Genomic DNA, 20313 nt, shown 5'->3' with positions numbered 1-20313 from the left:
AGTGCAAATCAATCCCAGAACAACAGCAAAGGACCTTGTGAAGATGTTGGAGGAAACGGGTACAAAAGTATCCACAGTAAAACGAGTCCTGTATCGACATAACCTGAAAGGCCTCTCAGCAAGGAAGAAGCCACTGCTCCAAAACCGCCATAAAAAAGCCAGATTACGGTTTGCAACTGCAGATGAGGACAAAGATCGTACTTTTTGGAGAAATGTCCTCTGGAACAAAAATAGAACTGTTTGGCCATAATGACCATCATTATGTTTGGAGGAAAAAGGGGGAGGCTTGCAAGCCGAAGAACACCATCCCAACCGTGAAGCACAGGGTGGCAGCATCATGTTGTGGGGGTGCTTTGCTGCAGGAGGGACTAGTGCACTTCACAAAATAGATGGCTCATGAGGAAGGAGCATTATGCGGATATATTGAACAACATCTCAAGACATCAGTCAGGAAGCTTGGTCGCAAATGGTTCTTCCAAATGGACAATGACCCCAAACATACTTCCGAAGTTACACCAGTTACACCAGCTCTGTCAGGAGGAATGGGCCAATATTCACCCAACGTATTGTGGGAAGCTTGTGGAAGGCTACCCAAAATGTTTGACCCAAGTTAAACAATTTGAAGCCAATGCCACCAAATACTAATTGAGTTTATGTAAACCTCTGACCCACTGGGAATATGATGAAAGAAATAAAATCTGAAATAAATCATTCTCTGTACTATTATTCTGACATTTCACATTCATTTCACACTTAAAATAAAGTGGTGATCCTAATTGTGTAAACCTGAGTTTAAATGTTTTTGGCTAAGGTGTATGTATGCTTCCGACTTCAACTGTAGGTCTATTGCATCAAATGCTTGGGGAAATTCATATTCCCTCACTCACACACCTCACCATGTGTTCACAGCATGTTCCGACATGAGTATGAGTGTCCCTAGCGACTACAGGAGTGTCCCTAGTAGAAGATGTCCTTAAGCTGCACTTCCTGCATTTGTGTGTTGCTGTGTGTGTGTGTGTGTGTGTGTGTGTGTGTGTGTGTGTGTGTGTGCGGTTATGGGACAGATCACAGCTTCCCCACTGTGCTTTGTGCTCCACCACTCCCACAATAAGACTTCCTAACGTAGGCAGAGGATCTTTTGAAAGTAGCCCTTGGGTGAGCATGGTAGAGGGTAATAGTGATATGGTGGTGGTAGGATTAGATGCAACAGATATGCAAGATCTCTCAGTCCATGTCAGCCAGTTTGATATAGTGCTTGTAACTACTTTTAATGGAGAAGATGTCGACCAACTAGATTGTCGATCTATACCAATTATATCAAGTACACTTCCAACTAGACTATACATCTAAGACAACTAAAAGATGACACAGGCACACATTTTCTTCAGGAAATGTACCTTTTCTAGTTGGATAAATGATACCAATGAGGTTGATCACAATATATAAGTTGAAGGGAGACTTGTTTTGTGGAGCAGATGCATTGGCTTATTCCATCTCTCTATTCCCCAGTGTGCACAAATCAAATCAAATGTTATTGTTCACATACACATGGTAAGCAGATGTCAATGTGAGTGTGTACGAAATGCTTGTGCTTCTAGTTCCGACCATGCAGTAATATCTAACAAGTAATCTAACAATTTCAGACCAACTACCTTATACACACAAATGTAAAGGGATGAATAAGAATATGTACATATAAATATATGGATGAGCGATGGTCAAACAGCATAGGCAAGATGAAATAGATGGTATAGAGTACGGTATATACATATGATATGAGTAATGTAGGGTATGTAAACATTATATAATATATATAAAGTGGTGTCGTGTCTTTGGCATCATTGAATTCATTTTATCAAATCAATTCTCTGTAATTATTATTACGTGATTAAACTAATCATGTAATTGTAATTAACCAGGAAGTTGGGGCACCAAGGAAATTCTTCAGATTACAAAGTTATCATTTTCCTAATATAACTTTTCAGATATTTTAATATCTGATCAATAAGTCTTCTAATTAATTAATTGTTCTTTTCGTTAGTCTCATTCCAAACGTCGTACGTTGTTGGTTATCTGCACGGACCCAGCCTTCACTATAAATCATCCATACATCAATTGTCTTAGTAAATAAATTATTAACTAAATAATCACAGAAATGCATAACAAGCAAACAATAGATATGGTTACAAGGAAGTGATAGGAGAGGTTCCCTAGTGGGCTAAACCGGTATGGTGGCTTGGTAGGCAAAGGGACTGAGAAAAGCGCAAAAGACAAAAGACTCTACACAGTTGATAATTATATTGATAGAAATACTAATCCTTTGCACATGAACGCTCACTCATTCGGGAATAACTGCTATATATATATATATATATACAGTGCCTTGCAAAAGTATTCGGCCCCCTTAAACTTTGCGACCTTTTGCCACATTTCAGGCTTCAAACATAAAGATAAAACTGTATTTTTTTGTGAAGAATCAACAACAAGTGGGACACAATCATGAAGTGGAACGACATTTATTGGATATTTCAAACTTTTTTAACGAATCAAAAACTGGAAAATTGGGCGTGCAAAATTATTCAGCCCCCTTAAGTTAATACTTTGTAGCGCCACCTTTTGCTGCGATTACAGCTGTAAGTCGCTTGGGGTATGTCTCTATCAGTTTTGCACATCGAGAGACTGAACTTTTTTCCCATTCCTCCTTGCAAAACAGCTCGAGCTCAGTGAGGTTGGATGGAGAGCATTTGTGAACAGCAGTTTTCAGTTCTTTCCACAGATTCTCGATTGGATTCAGGTCTGGACTTTGACTTGGCCATTCTAACACCTGGATATCTTTATTTTTGAACCATTCCATTGTAGATTTTGCTTTATGTTTTGGATCATTGTCTTGTTGGAAGACATCTTCCCATCAATTTTAACCATCTTCCCTGTCCCTGCTGAAGAAAAGCAGGCCCAAACCATGATGCTGCCACCACCATGTTTGACAGTGGGGATGGTGTGTTCAGGGTGATGAGCTGTGTTGCTTTTACGCCAAACATAACGTTTTGCATTGTTGCCAAAAAGTTCAATTTTGGTTTCATCTGACCAGAGCACCTTCTTCCACATGTTTGGTGTGTCTCCCAGGTGGCTTGTGTCAAACTTTAAACAACACTTTATGGATATCTTTAAGAAATGGCTTTCTTCTTGCCACTCTTCCATAAAGGCCAGATTTGTGCAATATACGACTGATTGTTGTCCTATGGACAGAGTCTCCCACCTCAGCTGTAGATCTCTGCAGTTCATCCAGAGTGATCATGGGCCTCTTGGCTGCATCTCTGATCAGTCTTCTCCTTGTATGAGCTGAAAGTTTAGAGGGACGGCCAGGTCTTGGTAGATTTGCAGTGGTCTGATACTCCTTCCATTTCAATATTATCGCTTGCACAGTGCTCCTTGGGATGTTTAAAGCTTGGGAAATCTTTTTGTATCCAAATACGGCTTTAAACTTCTTCACAACAGTATCTCGGACCTGCCTGGTGTGTTCCTTGTTCTTCATGATGCTCTCTGCGCTTTTAACGGACCTCTGAGACTATCACAGTGCAGGTGCATTTATACGGAGACTTGATTACACACAGGTGGATTGTATTTATCATCATTAGTCATTTAGGTCAACATTGGATCATTCAGAGATCCTCACTGAACTTCTGGAGAGAGTTTGCTGCACTGAAAGTAAAGGGGCTGAATAATTTTGCACGCCCAATTTTCCATTTTTTGATTTGTTAAAAAAGTTTGAAATATCCAATAAATGTCGTTCCACTTCATGATTGTGTCCCACTTGTTGTTGATTCTTCACAAAAAAATATAGTTTTATATCTTTATGTTTGAAGCCTGAAATGTGGCAAAAGGTCGCAATGTTCAAGGGGGCCGAATACTTTCGCAAGGCACTGTGTATATATATATATATATATATATTTTAAAGCTCAGTGTGTCGTCGTGATCTCTGTTGGAATCGTCCGTCTTTCTGTTGGAAAGTTCATCTGAACTTCTCTTTGCGTCCCTGGAGTCTTTTGTGGTTAGAATGGATACTTCAGAGTCACATTCAGAAATGTTCTTGTAGAATAGATGTTTTGGCGGTTGTCGGTTCGCATTCAATGGTACATAATATCTAGCTGCAGACTAGTAATTAGTATCGAAGATTTGTCGGTATCGTTAGTCTCTTATTCTGTCAGTATCGTTAGTCTCAGAGTTTAACCATTTCGACCAGTGTATCCAATGCTCCAGGTGGTTTGGTTAGGAATTCAAAAACTTTCGCCCCCTCTGTGATCGAGGTACGCATGGTCTACAGATGATTTCTCTAGGTGGTGTTTTTATTTGGAACAGTAAAAAGGGGCTGTCGCATGTTGCCATATCAATGTCTCTGTAAAGGGGTGTGTAACTGGTGGCAGGGAAGTCAAACGCTGGAGAGCAGAACTTGGTGAATAGCCTGAGCAGTTTAATACGTAAAACTAACAGCATAAAAAACAAACACATGGGTACAAAACCCGTAGCGCACCAGTAACACAGAACAGTTGCCGACAAGGACATGGGAGAAACAGAGGGAAAATATACATGTAATTAGGGAATTGAAACCAGGTGAGTGTGAAAACAAGACAAAACAATTGGAACATGAAAATGGATCGGCGATGGCTAGAAGACCGGTGATGTCGCCCGAACAAGGAGAGGAACCGACTTCGGCAGAAGTCGTGACAGTCTGTGCTCATGGCGTGGGCCAATAACTTAGTTAAACTTTAAAGGGAATTGGATTCTCTTTCATTAAACAGTTTAAAATTACATTACATAATTTCACAACTAGTTTAATCTTTACTCATTAATTTGATACAATAATTAGATGCAAAACCTCATAACTGAGGCTCCTGTATAAAACAGAGTTCTGGTAATGTGGCTGTATTGTCTTTCCTGAGGTCACAATCATAAAACATAACGGACCGGTCGTAGCTGGTTTCTCCACCGACCGTTTACACGTTCACCAAAACATGGATATTGTTCAGTTCTCAAGTTCTGTGATGTAGAAGAAGTTCCTTTGTTCTACTGTGAAACCCTCTTTCTATACTGCCTGGCCCTGAGGAGAGTCTCCTCATGCAATTTACGATGTGAGATAACAGAACCTGGGTGTAGGAGGGAGAGAGAGGTGGTCAGAGAGAGGGGGAGGGTACTCGCTATACCCAAAGAGCGCCACGTCATGACATTGGCATTGTTTAAAGTAACTAGTGATACATTTATTGCATCCAATTTTTTATTAATAAAGTGGCTAGAGATTTGAGTCAGTATGTTGGCAGCAGCCACTCAATGTTAGTGGTGGCTGTTTAACCGTCTGATGGCCTTGAGATAGAAGCTGTTTTTCAGTCTCTCGGTCCCAGCTTTGATGCACCTGTACTGACCTTGCCTTCTGGATGATAGCGGGGTGAACAGGCAGTGGCTCGGGTGGTTGTTGTCCTTGATGATCTTTTTTGGCCTCCTGGAGGGCAGGTAGTTTTCCCCCGGTGATGCGTTGCACCACCCTCTGGAGAGCCTTACGGTTGTGGGCGGAGCACAGATGTTGGTTTAATGTAATTTCATTGAAATTAAGAGGAAGGAATGTTGATTCAACCAGTATGTGCCCAGTGGGTTCACCCTCGCCCTCTATCACTTTTTGGTAAACTTGACAAGAGCCCGTATCTATGAATATGCAATAATGTGAATATGCATGTCTCTTAATGCCTGTTGAACATTTCTGTTTTAATTATCAGTGGACAAATGCCTATTGGCCAAGAATATATTTTTTTGAAAGGTCAATGAAATTGGAAAAAGGGATTAGTGTTTTGTTAGGACAAGCAAGATATATTTTGAAATCACCATTTATTTACAAGAGCAGCCAAGTGTTCAAATGTGAAGTATAGGGGTTTGGCTGTCATTTGCGCAAAAAGGTGATCAACAGAGACTTTCCCAAGGTGTTATTGTATTGTATTAAATCAATGTGTAATTGTGAGATAATTGTTCAAAATGATCAAGTAATCTGGTACCTTCTGATGTTGCATTGACTAATTAATTACTTTTCACCAGAAAACAAGGGAATCATTTGGCAAAGTGCCCGTTGTCACAATAAATCCATTTAAAGGATTTTTGTGCAGCAGATTTTACCTCACAATCAAGTGGAACAATCAACAATAGACACATTCAGTTAATGTCTCTAGCCTCACATAGTACATTCCCAGAGGGGAGAGGAACACACACAAACAAAAGAGAGTCAAGCTTATCAAAAACCTATTTACACACACACACACACACACACACACACACACACACACACACACACACACACACACACACACACACACACAGGCAGACACATGCACACTATAAATGAGTCACCAGGGAAGACAAGAAACGGCACCTTCCTGGACTTAAAGGATGAGGATAACGTTGTGAGACCTGGTAGTTAAGTGTAGTTCTGTGTTGAATAAACAATCTCAAGCTTTTCCGGCATTTCTGTTCATTATTTTCACCACTTTCCATCTCGTTTCAGACCACCATTTTGAGATTTCTGAGTGGCAAATCGGAAGCATCTCTAAGGTCCTTGGGAAGTGGAACGGAAAATATAGACTCTTGATTATAATGCTAGTCACACATACAAAATGAAACATTCCATGTAATACACAAACACATATCATATGACTATATTCAGTCAGATATGCCACCAGTATAAATCGATCAGTTGCCAGCCCCAGCCATGTAAAACCTTGCTCATTGCTATGCCTTGGGCTCCTAAAGAGAGCTGGCATGGTTACATTAATCATGGCTGCCATTTGTAGAATTACCTGAGGGTAGGCTTGGGGCCTGATCAAACAGAATGCATAATCCATTCAAGATAGATAGATAGATAGATAGATAGATAGATAATCTCCAGTACCTCTGTTCGGCAGTACAGAGAGATATCACAAACAGCACCTAACTGTGATACAGTCTACAGACAGTATGATAACCTTTAGACAGAGATGAGCTAAACGTAGTGCTGTCTGTTGCCTAGAACAGGCTGTGGCCACACAGTGACACATGAAAATTGATACACATCCCATCATTGTACATTTTTGTCCACAAAAGTTCAACTCAAGTCAACTATTTTCGGACGAGTTAAGATACGCACAAAGGCCAACATATTGTGCATTTTTAACAGACAATTATCTCTGTTCTAGTCATCCATCAACGGATCACTCCCATTGAAAAACCACTGGCTTTATCCTTAATATTCAGAGACAAAATCTATTTTTGCCTGCAGCCTTACACTATAAAAATAATGATATATAATGTATCCAAAGCGACTTACAGTCATGCTTGCGTAAATGTTCTGTGTGTGTGGCCCCAGCGGGATTCGAACCCATGACGGTGCAAGCGGCATGCTCTACCGATTGAGCCACACAGGACACTATTTCTATTGGGTTGTTGTGTGTTTTATCTCTCCTTTTCTTTTGCCTTACATGAACCTCATCTTTTAATTTCCATCTTAGGTTTCCCTCAAAACGCAATTTATCCCTGAATGACAGTGGCTTACACACACATGCGCACACACACAACAACACACACGCGGCACACACACAATCACATACACACTCACACACACGCACACACACACACACACACACACACACACAGACTTTCCTCCTCAGGAAGATGTCAGCGAGACTATCATGTTCTCCACAAGAATACTCAATCATGAACAGTGCAGTTTGCCCTGCAATCATACAAGCACTTCTCATTGGCCTGCCACAGGCACAGAGTTGCGCTCTGTCAAACTGCGATTAGGACCTACAGATTGTTCTGGTTTCTTCACTGGGATGAAATGGCTGTTCCCGCTGGCTGTAGTGACCAGCGGACATTCCACTCGATTCAAAGCGTCGCATTGGAGAAATAAACTGCTCAGCTGAGCCTTAGACTCCCTAGACACAGAAATGGTCGCTGCCTCCCCTGCCGCAAAACAATGGTCAATTACATTCAGATATAATACAGCTCGGGAGTTTTTCCTCAACTTGCTCTTGGGAGTCTTTAAAAGCAATGAACAACAGATTACAAAAACAACTAGATTCATTTGAGAAGATTTCCTCTGCACTCAATATCTAAAATATTGCTCCGGGCAATTAACCAAGAGCCTCAGAATCAATTCAAGCACTATCTTATCGTCTCATTGTTGCCAACATCTTGTTTTGCTCCGGTCTTTTGAGATTAGCCGATCCTTGAAAACAATGAGTAGGAACAGCAATGCTTTGAGCAGGGTCCTGATGGGCCCCCAGGCTCCAAATTAAAGAGTGAGTCCTGCCAGGCAATCACAAAGCAATCACACCCCTATCTGTGCTACCCCTCGTGCTCAACACGGCTAGATTACTCAGGGAAAGAACATTGGTTTAGGGGGGATGTGACTTCTCTATGCTATCTTGGAGTGGAGTGGCTCCTTAACAGTACAGCACATTGGGCGGATGCAGGAGTGCACAATGTTGACCCTTGAGGGTCGTAGTCAACGTCTGCTTGTTTTTCATTCTCTTCGGTTGATAATCAGATACTGAGTTAGACCAGGCAAAAAAAAAAATGGTGTTTGATCTCCATAGGCAATCCTAGAATGTTTGTCAAAAAGCAAGGAACAAAAACCAGCAGGACTGTGGAGCTTTTCAAAGATTGCACTGGCGCACCCTTGGTTCTACTTAATGTAGTGTGATGCGGTGCTGTCGTTACCTACCTCATGACTCAGAGGATACCTGACGTAACACATCATGTATCCTGTTGTCCCCGTTGATTCCAGTTCTGATATCAGCAGCCATTCATGCTTTTGTGTTTAAAAAAAAATAACCCTCCTTGTGAATAGTCAGATTCCCTTTCCCAATTCATGTTAAATTTGATGTTTTCAGAGGGCGCCGAGGAAGAGATTACTTTTGAAGATATTAATGCCTTTCGGTGATAGTTATCAGTCTTGGGCTTGTGTGGCCAGTCAGTGAGGAAGAAAACAATGTTGATTTCTGAAGAAGATCAAAACTTCATGACATATCAAGATATCAATCCTCAATGCTGACTAACCGCCCCCATGTATTTAATAGGCTAGTGTTGTTTTTGCAAATTATATCAGCGACAATTGACCTATTGCTTGCATTAGAGATAACAAATATACATTTTTGAAATGCATTTTTAGAAATTCTTACCCCAGGTGATCCTTCATGATCTATAGTGTTTCTACAGGCCCTGTTTTGGCACTTTCATTTTTCTCATCCATTTTTACCTCTCTGGCTGATAATAATGTCCCCTTTCAAGCAACTCAGAGTCAAAATCCAATTACCCTCCTGCACTCTCAGACCTCCTCTTTATGAAAAAAAATCAAGCCTGGGCCAAGGCTAGACAAACTGTCTCATTAGCTGATTGGCAGCTATTTAGGCGGTTGAGAAATAGGTGCACTGCCTCAGTTAAAGAGGCCAAATGACTTTCTTAGGCAGACTCTGTTAGTGTTCCCTCTAAATTCTGGAAAACTGTTAATTCACTGAGGCAGGGTAAATCTTCGACTTCCCTGTCTAAGCAAGTCGTTTTAGACTCCTGCATTACTACTGAAAAAGTTCAGATTTGTGATGCTTTTATTCTGCATTTTATCTCAGCTGGTTTCTTATTTGAATAAAATACTGGTCTTGGCCAGTCAGTTGACTGTTCTTCCCAGTTGCCTCGATGGATGATCAGTCAATCTCAAGTGATTTAGTGGTAGTCAGGGTTTTTCTTTTAGGCAACTCACAGAAACAAAAGGTCTTGCTGCCTTATGAGCTATTGACAGCAATAAATCAATAAGTCATTAGTGGCTGACAATTTGGACCAATCATTGCTTGAGTTTGCGGCGCCTCTCATTGCTGGCTCAGTAACACACATTTTTTTAAATGTAACTTTATTATCAGGAAATATTCCAAAAAGTGTGGAAAGCATCTTTTGTGCTGCCACTCCGTAAGGGCGGGGATAGTAGTGATCCCGATAGTTATCGATCCATTTCCAGGCTCCCTTGTCTTGCGAGAATCCTAGAATCAACAAACAGCTATGTTATTTTCTGTCTGTACATGGTATTCTTAATGTTAATCAATCCAGATTCAGACCTAAACAAAGTACCACTATGGCTACCATGCTTGTTGTAAATGATATTGCAAATGTCTTAGATAATAGAAAGAATTGTGCTGCCATGTTTGTAGACTTGTCAAAAGCTTTTGATACTGTAGACCATGTTATTCTGTTGAATAAGCTGTGTACTAATGCTTGCCGATGGTTTCGTAATTATCTTAATGACAGAACTCAGGCCATCAATGTAGATGGGGTCAAACCTGAGTTCTTTGAGTTACATAAAGGGATGCCCCAAGATTTGATACTCAGCAAACTACTGTTTACAATCTATATAAAGAACATTAGTAATGCTGTAAAAATGTTTTTGTTCATTTGTATGCAGATGACAGTGTCGTATTTCATTGCGCCATCGGTTGGCCAAGCCTTTTAAATGCTAGTAAAACAAAATGCATGCTCTTCAACTGATCGCTGCCCGCACCCGTCCGCCCGACTAGCATCACTACTGTGGACAGTTCTGATTTAGAATATGTGGACAATTATAAATACTTTATAAATATTAAAATGCAAATCAATTTATAACATTTTTGACATGCGTTTTTCTGGATTTTTTCGTTGTTATTCTGTCTCTCACTGTTCAAATAAACCTACCATTAAAATTATGGAAGGATCATTTCTTTGTCAGTGTGCAAATGTACAAAATCAGCAGGGGATCAAATACTTTTTTCCCTCACTGTAGGTGTCTGGTGAGACTGTAAACTCTTCTTCCAGACTCATATTATGCATCGCCAATCCAAAATTACATCTAAAATCGGCTTCCTACTTCGCAACAAAGCCTCCTTCACTCATGCTGCCAAACATACCCTCGGAAAACTGACTATCCTACCGATCCTTGGCTTACTTCGGTGATGTCATTTACAAAATAGCCTCCAACACTCTACTCAGCAAGCAAATTGGATGCAGTATATCACACTGCCATCAGTTTTGTCACCAGGAATTAAATAACTCTATGTTTTAACACCCAATTAAAATTAAACACTCTGTCAATTCTTAAGGATTTGTAAGACCCTTATTCTATAGTAATGGACAGAGCCCAGTCTTAAAGTCAAACAGCAGAATGTATTCACGAGAGTACTGAACACGATACAGTTTACCACAGGTTATAAACTGAAAATGACGTCATTAGTTTTCGAACTGTCCCATCTCTTCTCCCACCCTGGTACAAAGGCAGTATCTCAAGCCTTCCCACATCGTCTCCCTACCAATTTAATATAATTTATGACCAAGCCAAGGTCTTCTTGTGTAGATAAGCATTCTAGCCAGTCTGAAGATATAGTTAATTCATTTCTACCAAGGAACAGACAGTCATTGTTCTAATTCTTGATTATATTTACACACATTATATTCAGTACTAGGATTAAGAAAGAAAATTCATACATATACAGTAACATAATAGTATTCTGATTAGTACATATATAGTAACATAATAGTATTCTGATTAGTCAGTCCTGATTGAAATGTATACATAATTAGTCATTATTGATAAAAATTCCCTTAACAACTACCCACCACTGCGACCTGTATGCTCTCGTTGACTGGGCCTCGCTACATATTCGTTGCCAAACCCACTGGCTCCAGGTCATAAGTCTTTGCTAGGTAAAGCTCCGCCTTATCTCAGCTCACTGGTCACCATGGCAACACCCACCCGTAGCACGCGCTCCAGCAGGTATATTTCACTGGTCATCCCCAAAGCAAACACCTCTTTGGCCGCCTTTCCTTCCAGTTCTCTGCTGCCAATGACTGGAACGAATTGCAAAAATCACTGAAGTTGGAGACTTATATCTCCCTCACTAAATTTAAGCATTAGCTGTCAGAGCAGCTTACCGATCGCTGCAGCTGTACACAGCCCATCTGTAAATAGCCCATCCAACCAACTACCTTCCTCATCCCCACATTTTTTTTGTTTTTCTGCTCTTTTGCACACCATTATTTCTACTTGCACATCCATCACTCCAGTGTTAATTGCTAAATTGTAATTACTTCGCCACTATGGCCTATTTATTGCCTTACCTCCTTACTTCATGTGCACACACTGTATATAGATTGTTCTATTGTGTTATTGACTGTACATTTGTTTATCCCATGTGTAACACTGTGTTGTCACACTGTTTTGCTTCATCTTGACCAGGTCGCAGTTGTAAATGAGAACTTGTTCTCAACTGGCCTACCTGGTTAAATAAAGGTGAAATAATCAAATAAAAATCTGAAATCAGATTTTCTGGCATTGCAGAGGTCACTATTGGATGTAAAGTTAGTGCTAAATGAAAACAAAAAGTATGCTTTTTTAAATAGTTTCCATAACCCAGATTTAAATAAATGTGTAGTTTGAAATGTACACAAATTGAGTTCCTTCCTGGTATCTGGCTTGATGACAAACTGTCATTTAAAAAAACCTGTCACTGAGTTGGTGAAGAAATTGAAGTTCAATGTTGGTTTCTTTTACAGAAACAAAGCATGCCTGACTTTTGTTAATAGGAGGTAAATTGAGGATATTATCAACAGGGGCAAGAACAAATATGTGAATCCTATGGAAATACCTGTATTTCTGCATAAATTGGTCATAGTATTTGATCTTATCTTCATCTAGGTCACAACAATAGACAAACACAGTCTACTTCAACTAATAACACACAAACAATTATACACTTTCATGTCTTTATTGAACACAGTGTAAACATTCACAGTGCAGGGTGGAAAAAGTATGTTAATCCTTGGATTTAATAACTGGTTGACCCTCCTTTGGCAGCAATAACCTCAACCAAACATTTTCTGTAGTTGTGGATCAGACCAGCATAACGTTCAGGAAGAATTTTGGACCATTCCTCTTTACAAAACTGTTTCAGTTCACAATTTATTGGGATGTCTGATGTGAACTGCTCTCTTGAGGTCATGCCACTGCATCTCAGGGTCAGGACTGTATTTTCTTCTGTTGAAGCCATTCTGTTGATTTACTTCTGTGTTTTGGGTCGTTATCCTGATGCATCACCCAGCTTCTGTTGAGCTTCAATTGGCGGACAGATAGCCTACCATTCTTCTGCAAACTGTCTTAATACACTTGGGAATTCATTTTTCTGTCGATGATAGCAAGCTGTCCAGGCCCTGAGGCAGCAAAGCAGCCCCAAACCATGATGCTCCCTCCACCATACTTTACAGCTGGGATGAGGTTTTGATATTGGTGTGCTGTGCCTTTTTTTCTCCATACATAGAGTTGTGTGTTCCTTCCAAACAACTCAACTGTAGTTTCATCTGTACACAGAATATTTTGCCAGTAGCGCTGTGGAACATCCAGGTGCACTTTTGCAGTAATGGTTTTTTCGGACAGCAGTGGCTTCTTCCGTGGTGTCCTCCATGAACACCATTCTTTTTTAGTGTTTTACGCATCAGACTTGTCAACAGAGATGTAGGCATGTTCCAGAGATTTCTATAAATCTCTAGCTGAAACTCTAGGATTCTTAATCTCATTGAGCATTCTGCGCTGTGCTCTTGCAGTCATCTTTGCAGGACGGCCACTCCTAGGGAGAGTAGCAACAGTGCTGAACTTTCTCCATTTACAGACAATTTGCCTTACTGTGGACTGATGAACATCAAGGCTTTTAGAGATACTTTTGTAACCCTTTCCAGCTTTATGCAAGTCAACAATTCTTAATCTGAGGTCTTCTGAGATCTCTTCTGTTCGAGGCATGGTTCACATCAGGCAATGCTTCTTGTGAATGGCCCACTCAAATTCTGTTTTTTATAGGGCAAGGCAGTTCTAACCAAAATCTCCAATCTCGTCCCATTGATTGGACTCCAGGTTTGCTGACTCCTGACTCCAATTAGCTTTTGGAGAAGTCATTAGCCTAGTCGTTCACATACTTTTCCCAACGTACACTGTGAATGTTTAAAAGATGTATTCAACATGGACATGAAAAATACAATACTTTTTGTTATTAGTTTAAGCACACTATGTTTGTCTTGTTGTTGTGACTTAAATGAAGCTCAGATCAAATTTGATGACCAATTTATGCAGAAATCCAGGTAATTCCAAAGGGTTCACATGCTTTTTCTTGCATGCAGCAGTGTCCACACTTAAACCACTAGATGCTGTTTTTCATTGTGCCCTTAGGTTTATTACTTGTGATGGTTATAGAACTATCCATTGTGTTTTGTACCAAAAAAAGTAGGTTGGGCCTCTTTGTAAGTAAGGAGAGAGCAGCATTATCTTGTGTTAATTTACAAAGCACTCATGCAGAAACGTCCTATGTATCTATCATCATTAATTCAATTTAGACGTACAAATGACCAAACCTGCTCACAGGCTTGGATAACATGGAGGACCCTTAGGTCTCCACAGAGTTGGGTAAAGCTGCTTTAAAAAAATGTTGCGCCGTTTATGTGGAACAACTCACAGAGATCTCTGAAATGAAATGTTCTGGTCCCCCTTGGTCAGTTCAGAGAAATGATCAGAGATGTTGAATGTGCCTGTTTTTCGTCATATGTTTTATCATTTTTTACATTGTACATATGTTTGATGTACTTATGCAGGGCTCATCTGAAAAAAAAGAGACCCTAGTCTCAGTACGACTTCCCTGTCAAAATGAAGGTTTAATAAAATAACAATAATAATATAATTCAAAGGACATTAAAAAGCACAAGCTCTTTGTCCCATGTGGCTCAGTTGGTAGAGCATGGCGCTTGCAATGCCAGGGTTGTAGGTTTTCATATTCCCACAGGGAACCAGTACAAATATGTACAAAAATGGGTAACACTTGACTTGACACCTAGTGTCATAACGGTCATAATAATGTCATAATATGCATTACAGCTTACATAACTTGTCATTTCCTGTCATAATATAGTCACAACACTGTCATAACCCATATATTGACACCTGCTGAATTCTTTACAGTCATGTTTTTTGTCATCATCTTAGATGTAATTGCAAAATGTTGATTTCCGCCTAAATAGACACACACAAAAGTAACTGCTATTCATGTGTAATTACATGATTCTGACATGCCAAAACGTGGTATATTTGGAAAGATGACATTTGGGAGGAAATGATCAGAAGACAGATAGGAGTTACATAGTTCAGAAGACACAAGATCAAGCACACACAAAATAAGAATAAAAAAAGAAATGTGAAAGTAGTCTTTCATTGACAAGCTATAAGTGAATTATTGATGCCCAGAGATTGAAACACATCAGAAGGCTTCCACAACATGTGAACAATCAGAAAAAAAGGGATTTATAGACCTAACAACTAGAAATGGGCAGATGTTTTAGTAAGTGCTGTCAGGTGTGGTCACGGGACATTTGGTCATGTGTCCCTAAACCTCTCCAAAGTGGCATATGTCTGTAAATTAGATAATTCCAGTGCCATTACATATTTGGAGTTCCTAAATGCTATTTGTTCAGTATAAAACACAATTTCTACCATATCAACCTCACTCAAACAGTGTGGGGGTGTTATGGGGTATCCAGGGTACATTCAAGTGTCCTTTCAACCTCTCCAAAGTGTCCGAATGTGGTAATTGCACTGTTCCCTATAAAAACTATACTTCTACAACACCAACCTCTCTCAAACATTGTGGTGGTGTCGGGGTACATACAGGGGATATCCAAGGGTTTTCATCAGATTTTTCATGCACAAAGATATAGTCACTCGGTGTACATTCAATGTTGCCATTAAGTCATACATCATCAAATAACATTGGCAATGGATTTAGCATAGGTTTGTTCTTACCCACCTAAGGATTAATTTCATACCCACCCATGTAGCTATAGCTCGAACATGGACCAAAATGAAGCTTATCTTGTAAAATGTTTGCTGTTTGGTAAAAACATTGTGTAAAATCAACATTTTGACTCTCGGGGCTGGTTTTCAATAATGGTAAGTCACAGGCAGACAAATAAGACATCCTCATGATCTGTGGAGTCCCGGCTTCCGGTGCGAATCAATGTATTCCGTGTTATTCCGTTAATTTCGTTAAAGAAAAACAAATGCTTCACAACACTAAACGGAATGTAGGTAGCAGCCATATTGAAATGAGGTCATTGGCTCGGCCTGCCCTTATACATTTGCATGTCCATAAGTCACACCAAAGATTTTAAGGCACAGATCAATAACCAAGATAGTCAGCTCTCCTGCAGACACCCTGCTTCTTCAGATCGGGGCTACCGCTCTCATACCAGACTGAATTGAAAAAGACAAATCTCAATGGGTCCCCAAATATGGGGACTTTACATTTAAGAGGTTTTAAATAGCTTGTAGAAAATACACTTTATGACTCTGTCAAGAAGCATTATGACCATCATAATCATATAAGCCAGATAAGCCTATCATGTACATGCCCTTATATCAGTCATCAGTCAAAAAGAGGGTTCTTGTCCTGCTCCTGTATTCATCCCAGGCATCAGCAACAGAGCATTGGGGTAGGTTCATGTGTGTGCAATGTGTGCGCAATTACAATGATCATTATATATGGTCAATGTTATATGGTCAATTTCCCATGGTCAATTTCCCAAAACATTATATAACATAAACATACTGTTGACACTTAGGCTATGGTGTAATGTAATGTTTTGCCTTTTGTGGTAGCTTTTGTGGGTTTTGACACACTACTGCAGGCCTGTGCAATTATTTTCCATGGAGGGCCACATTAGAATATACCGTATATTTTGCCATCGCAGGCCAGAATCATATACTGTTAACCGCTATGCACAAAAACACAAGAGAGAGAGCTCAACATTACATTTAAACTGCTCAATCAGTGTGAGGAGTGAAGTCTCTGATGGGCATTGACTAGAGCAAGGAAGTCAGGTATAGTTTCTGATGTCGCTATGCGCAGGATTGCTGAGAGGTGATCTGTCCCTTGACTTGTTATATTTTATCACTGAAAATGTCTGTTCACATACATAGGTTGACCCAAACAGTACAAACATCTTGTAAGGGTTTCCCTCCTCGTCTGAAGAGGAGGTGTAGCAAAGATCGGACCAAGATGCAGCGTGGTAAGTACCCATAATGTATTTAATGAAGACAAAATTAACACTAGAACAAAAACAATAAATGATGACGTGAATTACAAAACCGAAACAGTACCGTGTGGCGAAAAGCACAGACACGGAAACAATCACCCACAAAACAACAGTGAAACCCAGGCTACCTAAGTATGATTCTCAATCAGCGACAACTAACGACACCTGCCTCTGATTGAGAACCATACGAGGCCAAACACAGAAAACCAACCTAGAAACACAAAACATAGAATGCCCACCCAACTCACGTCCTGAACAACTAAAACAAACAATTAACACAATAACTAGGGTCAGAACATGACACATCTTCTGAGCATGACTCCTAATCGTTGGAAAGTTTTGTTCATCGAGAGATGCATAGAACCTCGTCAGTGACATTGTTTTGAATAGTTCTCCAATCACTGCATCAGACTGAAGATCGTTGCAAGTCAGTGGGAGCGTTATCCACACTGGAAGGTGAAAGGAGAGGAAACAACAGCATGCCATTTTCCAACACTTTGAAATCCTCAAAACGACAAGAAAACTCACCGCTCAAAGCACGCAGCAGCGATGTATACTTCTCCCGCTGGTCATCTGATAGGGAACGGACTAGTAGTGTTAATAGCGTTTATACGACCAACCAAGGAGATAGGCAGAGTTTTCCAAAAATCTATATTTTGTTTAAGCTGATATATTTTCATGTCCCAATTCGCTTTCAATAGCTGATCAAGGTCTCTTGTCACTACAATGCCAAGGCTTGTGAACTTGTCCATCACTGTTTTAAACGGGGTAGATTGCAGAAATTGCATATCCACAGGCCGTGATATTGGCATCAACTCACTTTTTTGCCAGTTTATCTTGTAGCCAGAGAAGGAGCCAAATGTGTTTATCAAGTTAAGTAAGGGTGGAATAGAAGTTTTAGGCTTGGACAAAAACAAAAGAACATCGTCTGCATATAGGGAAATGTTGTGCTGTGTGTCCTTTATTTTAACAGAAGCTATATCAGCACATGCCCGAATGCGAGTAGCAAGGGGTTCCATGGCTATAGCGAAGAGAGCAGGCGAAATAGGGCACCCCTGTCGGCACCCCTTGAACAAGCGGAATGACTGCGACATTTCTTGATTGGTTACCACGGACGCCATTGGGTGTGCATAAATAATTCTTATCCAATTAATAAATTCCTTTCCGAACCCGAAGTGCTCCAGAACCGACATCATATATTTCCACTCAATCCGGTCAAACGCCTTCTCTGCATCAAGAGCTATTACCACTGCCTCAACCTTATGATCGTGATACATTACGTTGAAAAGACGTCTCAAATTGTAGTGTATATGTCGGCCCGGGATAAAACCTGTCTGGTCAGGGTGTATGATGTCAGAAATATATGTTTTCAATCGGTTTGCCAATATCTTTGTCAACACCTTGTTTTCTATGGGGAGTAAAGACACAGGGCGATAAGACGACATCTCAAAGGAATCTCTATCTTTTTTCAAGATCAGTGCTATTGTAGCCTCATACAGTGTTTGCGGGAGTTTGGCATTTTCTTTGGATTGTTTAAACATTCGCAACATAAGTGGAGATAGACTGGCGCAGTACTTCTTATAGAATTATATTACATATCCATCGGGCCCAGGGGCCTTGCTGTTTGGAAATTGTGCTATCACTGTGTTAATTTCCTCCAAAGTTATCCCTGCATCGAGTGCAGAAGCTGCCCCCCTGTCTAGTTTAGGAAGTTCACATTCAGCGAGAAAGCGTTCCATAGTTTGTGAATCAGTAGCATCGCATTTTGATTGGTGTAGCTCTGAGTAAAACTGCGCAAAGCATTTATTAATATCCTGCGGATCTGTTACTATTTTACCCTTCTTGTCTTTTATTTTGTGAATAGCTCTAGATCCCAGTACATGCCTTAGCTGTCTTGCTAATAATGTATGTGGTTTGTCACCCAGTTCAGAATAACTTTGTTGCGTTCTAGCAAGTAAAGAGCCCACCCGTTTCGAAAGGATGGTATTGTATTCATATTTTAACTTTGTGATCTTCTCAAGGACTGTATACGAGGAATTCGTCCTAAAAACGTTCTCCTGTTCCCCTAACTCCCTTTCAATTTCTCTTAGCCTAGTATTGGCGTGCTTCTTCCTCTCTGATGTATAAGAAATAATGTAACCTCTAATCACAGCCTTTAGAGATTCCCAAAGGGTGGAGTCGTCAACATCCCCCGTGTCGTTAGTTCCGAGGAAAAAGGCAATCTGCTCCTTCAAATACTGACAAAAAGCCTCATCTTTTAGCAGGTATGCGTCTAAGCGCCACGGTCGCCGACCTGTCGACATATTGTCGAGTTTCAGCACCATGGACATAGGAGAGTGGTCCGTAATTAGAATAGGGTGATAGGTAACCGACTCAGCTGCTGAAATTAGTTTGGAGTCCAACAAAAAATAGTCAATTCTGGAATATGACTTATGAACTGATGAAAAGAAAGAGTAATCCCTGTCTGTTGGGTGCGTCAGTCTCCAAATATCGACAATGTTCAGGTTTGTCATCAATGTATTTAGACATACACTGGCATTTGATTGTTGAAGTGACCTTGATAGCTGTTTATCTAAAAGAGGATCTAACGTACAGTTAAAGTCCCCTCCAACAATAACAATAACAATAATGTCCTTAAATACCCTTTGAAAAAATAATGGATCATCGAAGTTGGGTCCATGTAAATTGACCAAGGTTACTGGTTTCGAATTCAGTGTACCAGCCACAATAATATACCGACCATTAGGGTCTGAAATCGAGGATGAGTAAAGAAACGGAATGTTTTTCCTTATCAGGATTGCTACCCCTCTCGCTTTTGCATCAAAGTTAGACTGGTATATCTGACTGATCCAGCCGACTCGTAGCTTGGCCTGAGCGGAACGTTTAATATGAGTTTCTTGAAGAAACACTATGTCAGCACCCAGTGATTTAAGATGAGAAAAAACCTTAGCTTGTTTCACCACATGCCCTAAGCCATTACAGTTCCAGCTGACTATCTTTATTCCACCTGGTCTACTCTGTGCTCTGTCACTATGTGGCATTTCTTATTTTAGAGCAAATTGTTGCTGTCATACAAAACTCAGAAGAAAAACGTCCCGCCGTGTGGGAGCTTGTCATGCCACCTGTACTAATAATAAACGTGAACATAAAACACAGATC

This window comes from Oncorhynchus tshawytscha, linkage group LG11 (assembly GCF_018296145.1).
Source record: "Oncorhynchus tshawytscha isolate Ot180627B linkage group LG11, Otsh_v2.0, whole genome shotgun sequence".
In the NCBI taxonomy this organism is placed as follows: Eukaryota; Metazoa; Chordata; class Actinopteri; order Salmoniformes; family Salmonidae; genus Oncorhynchus; species Oncorhynchus tshawytscha.
This window is presented reverse-complemented; position numbering follows the sequence as displayed.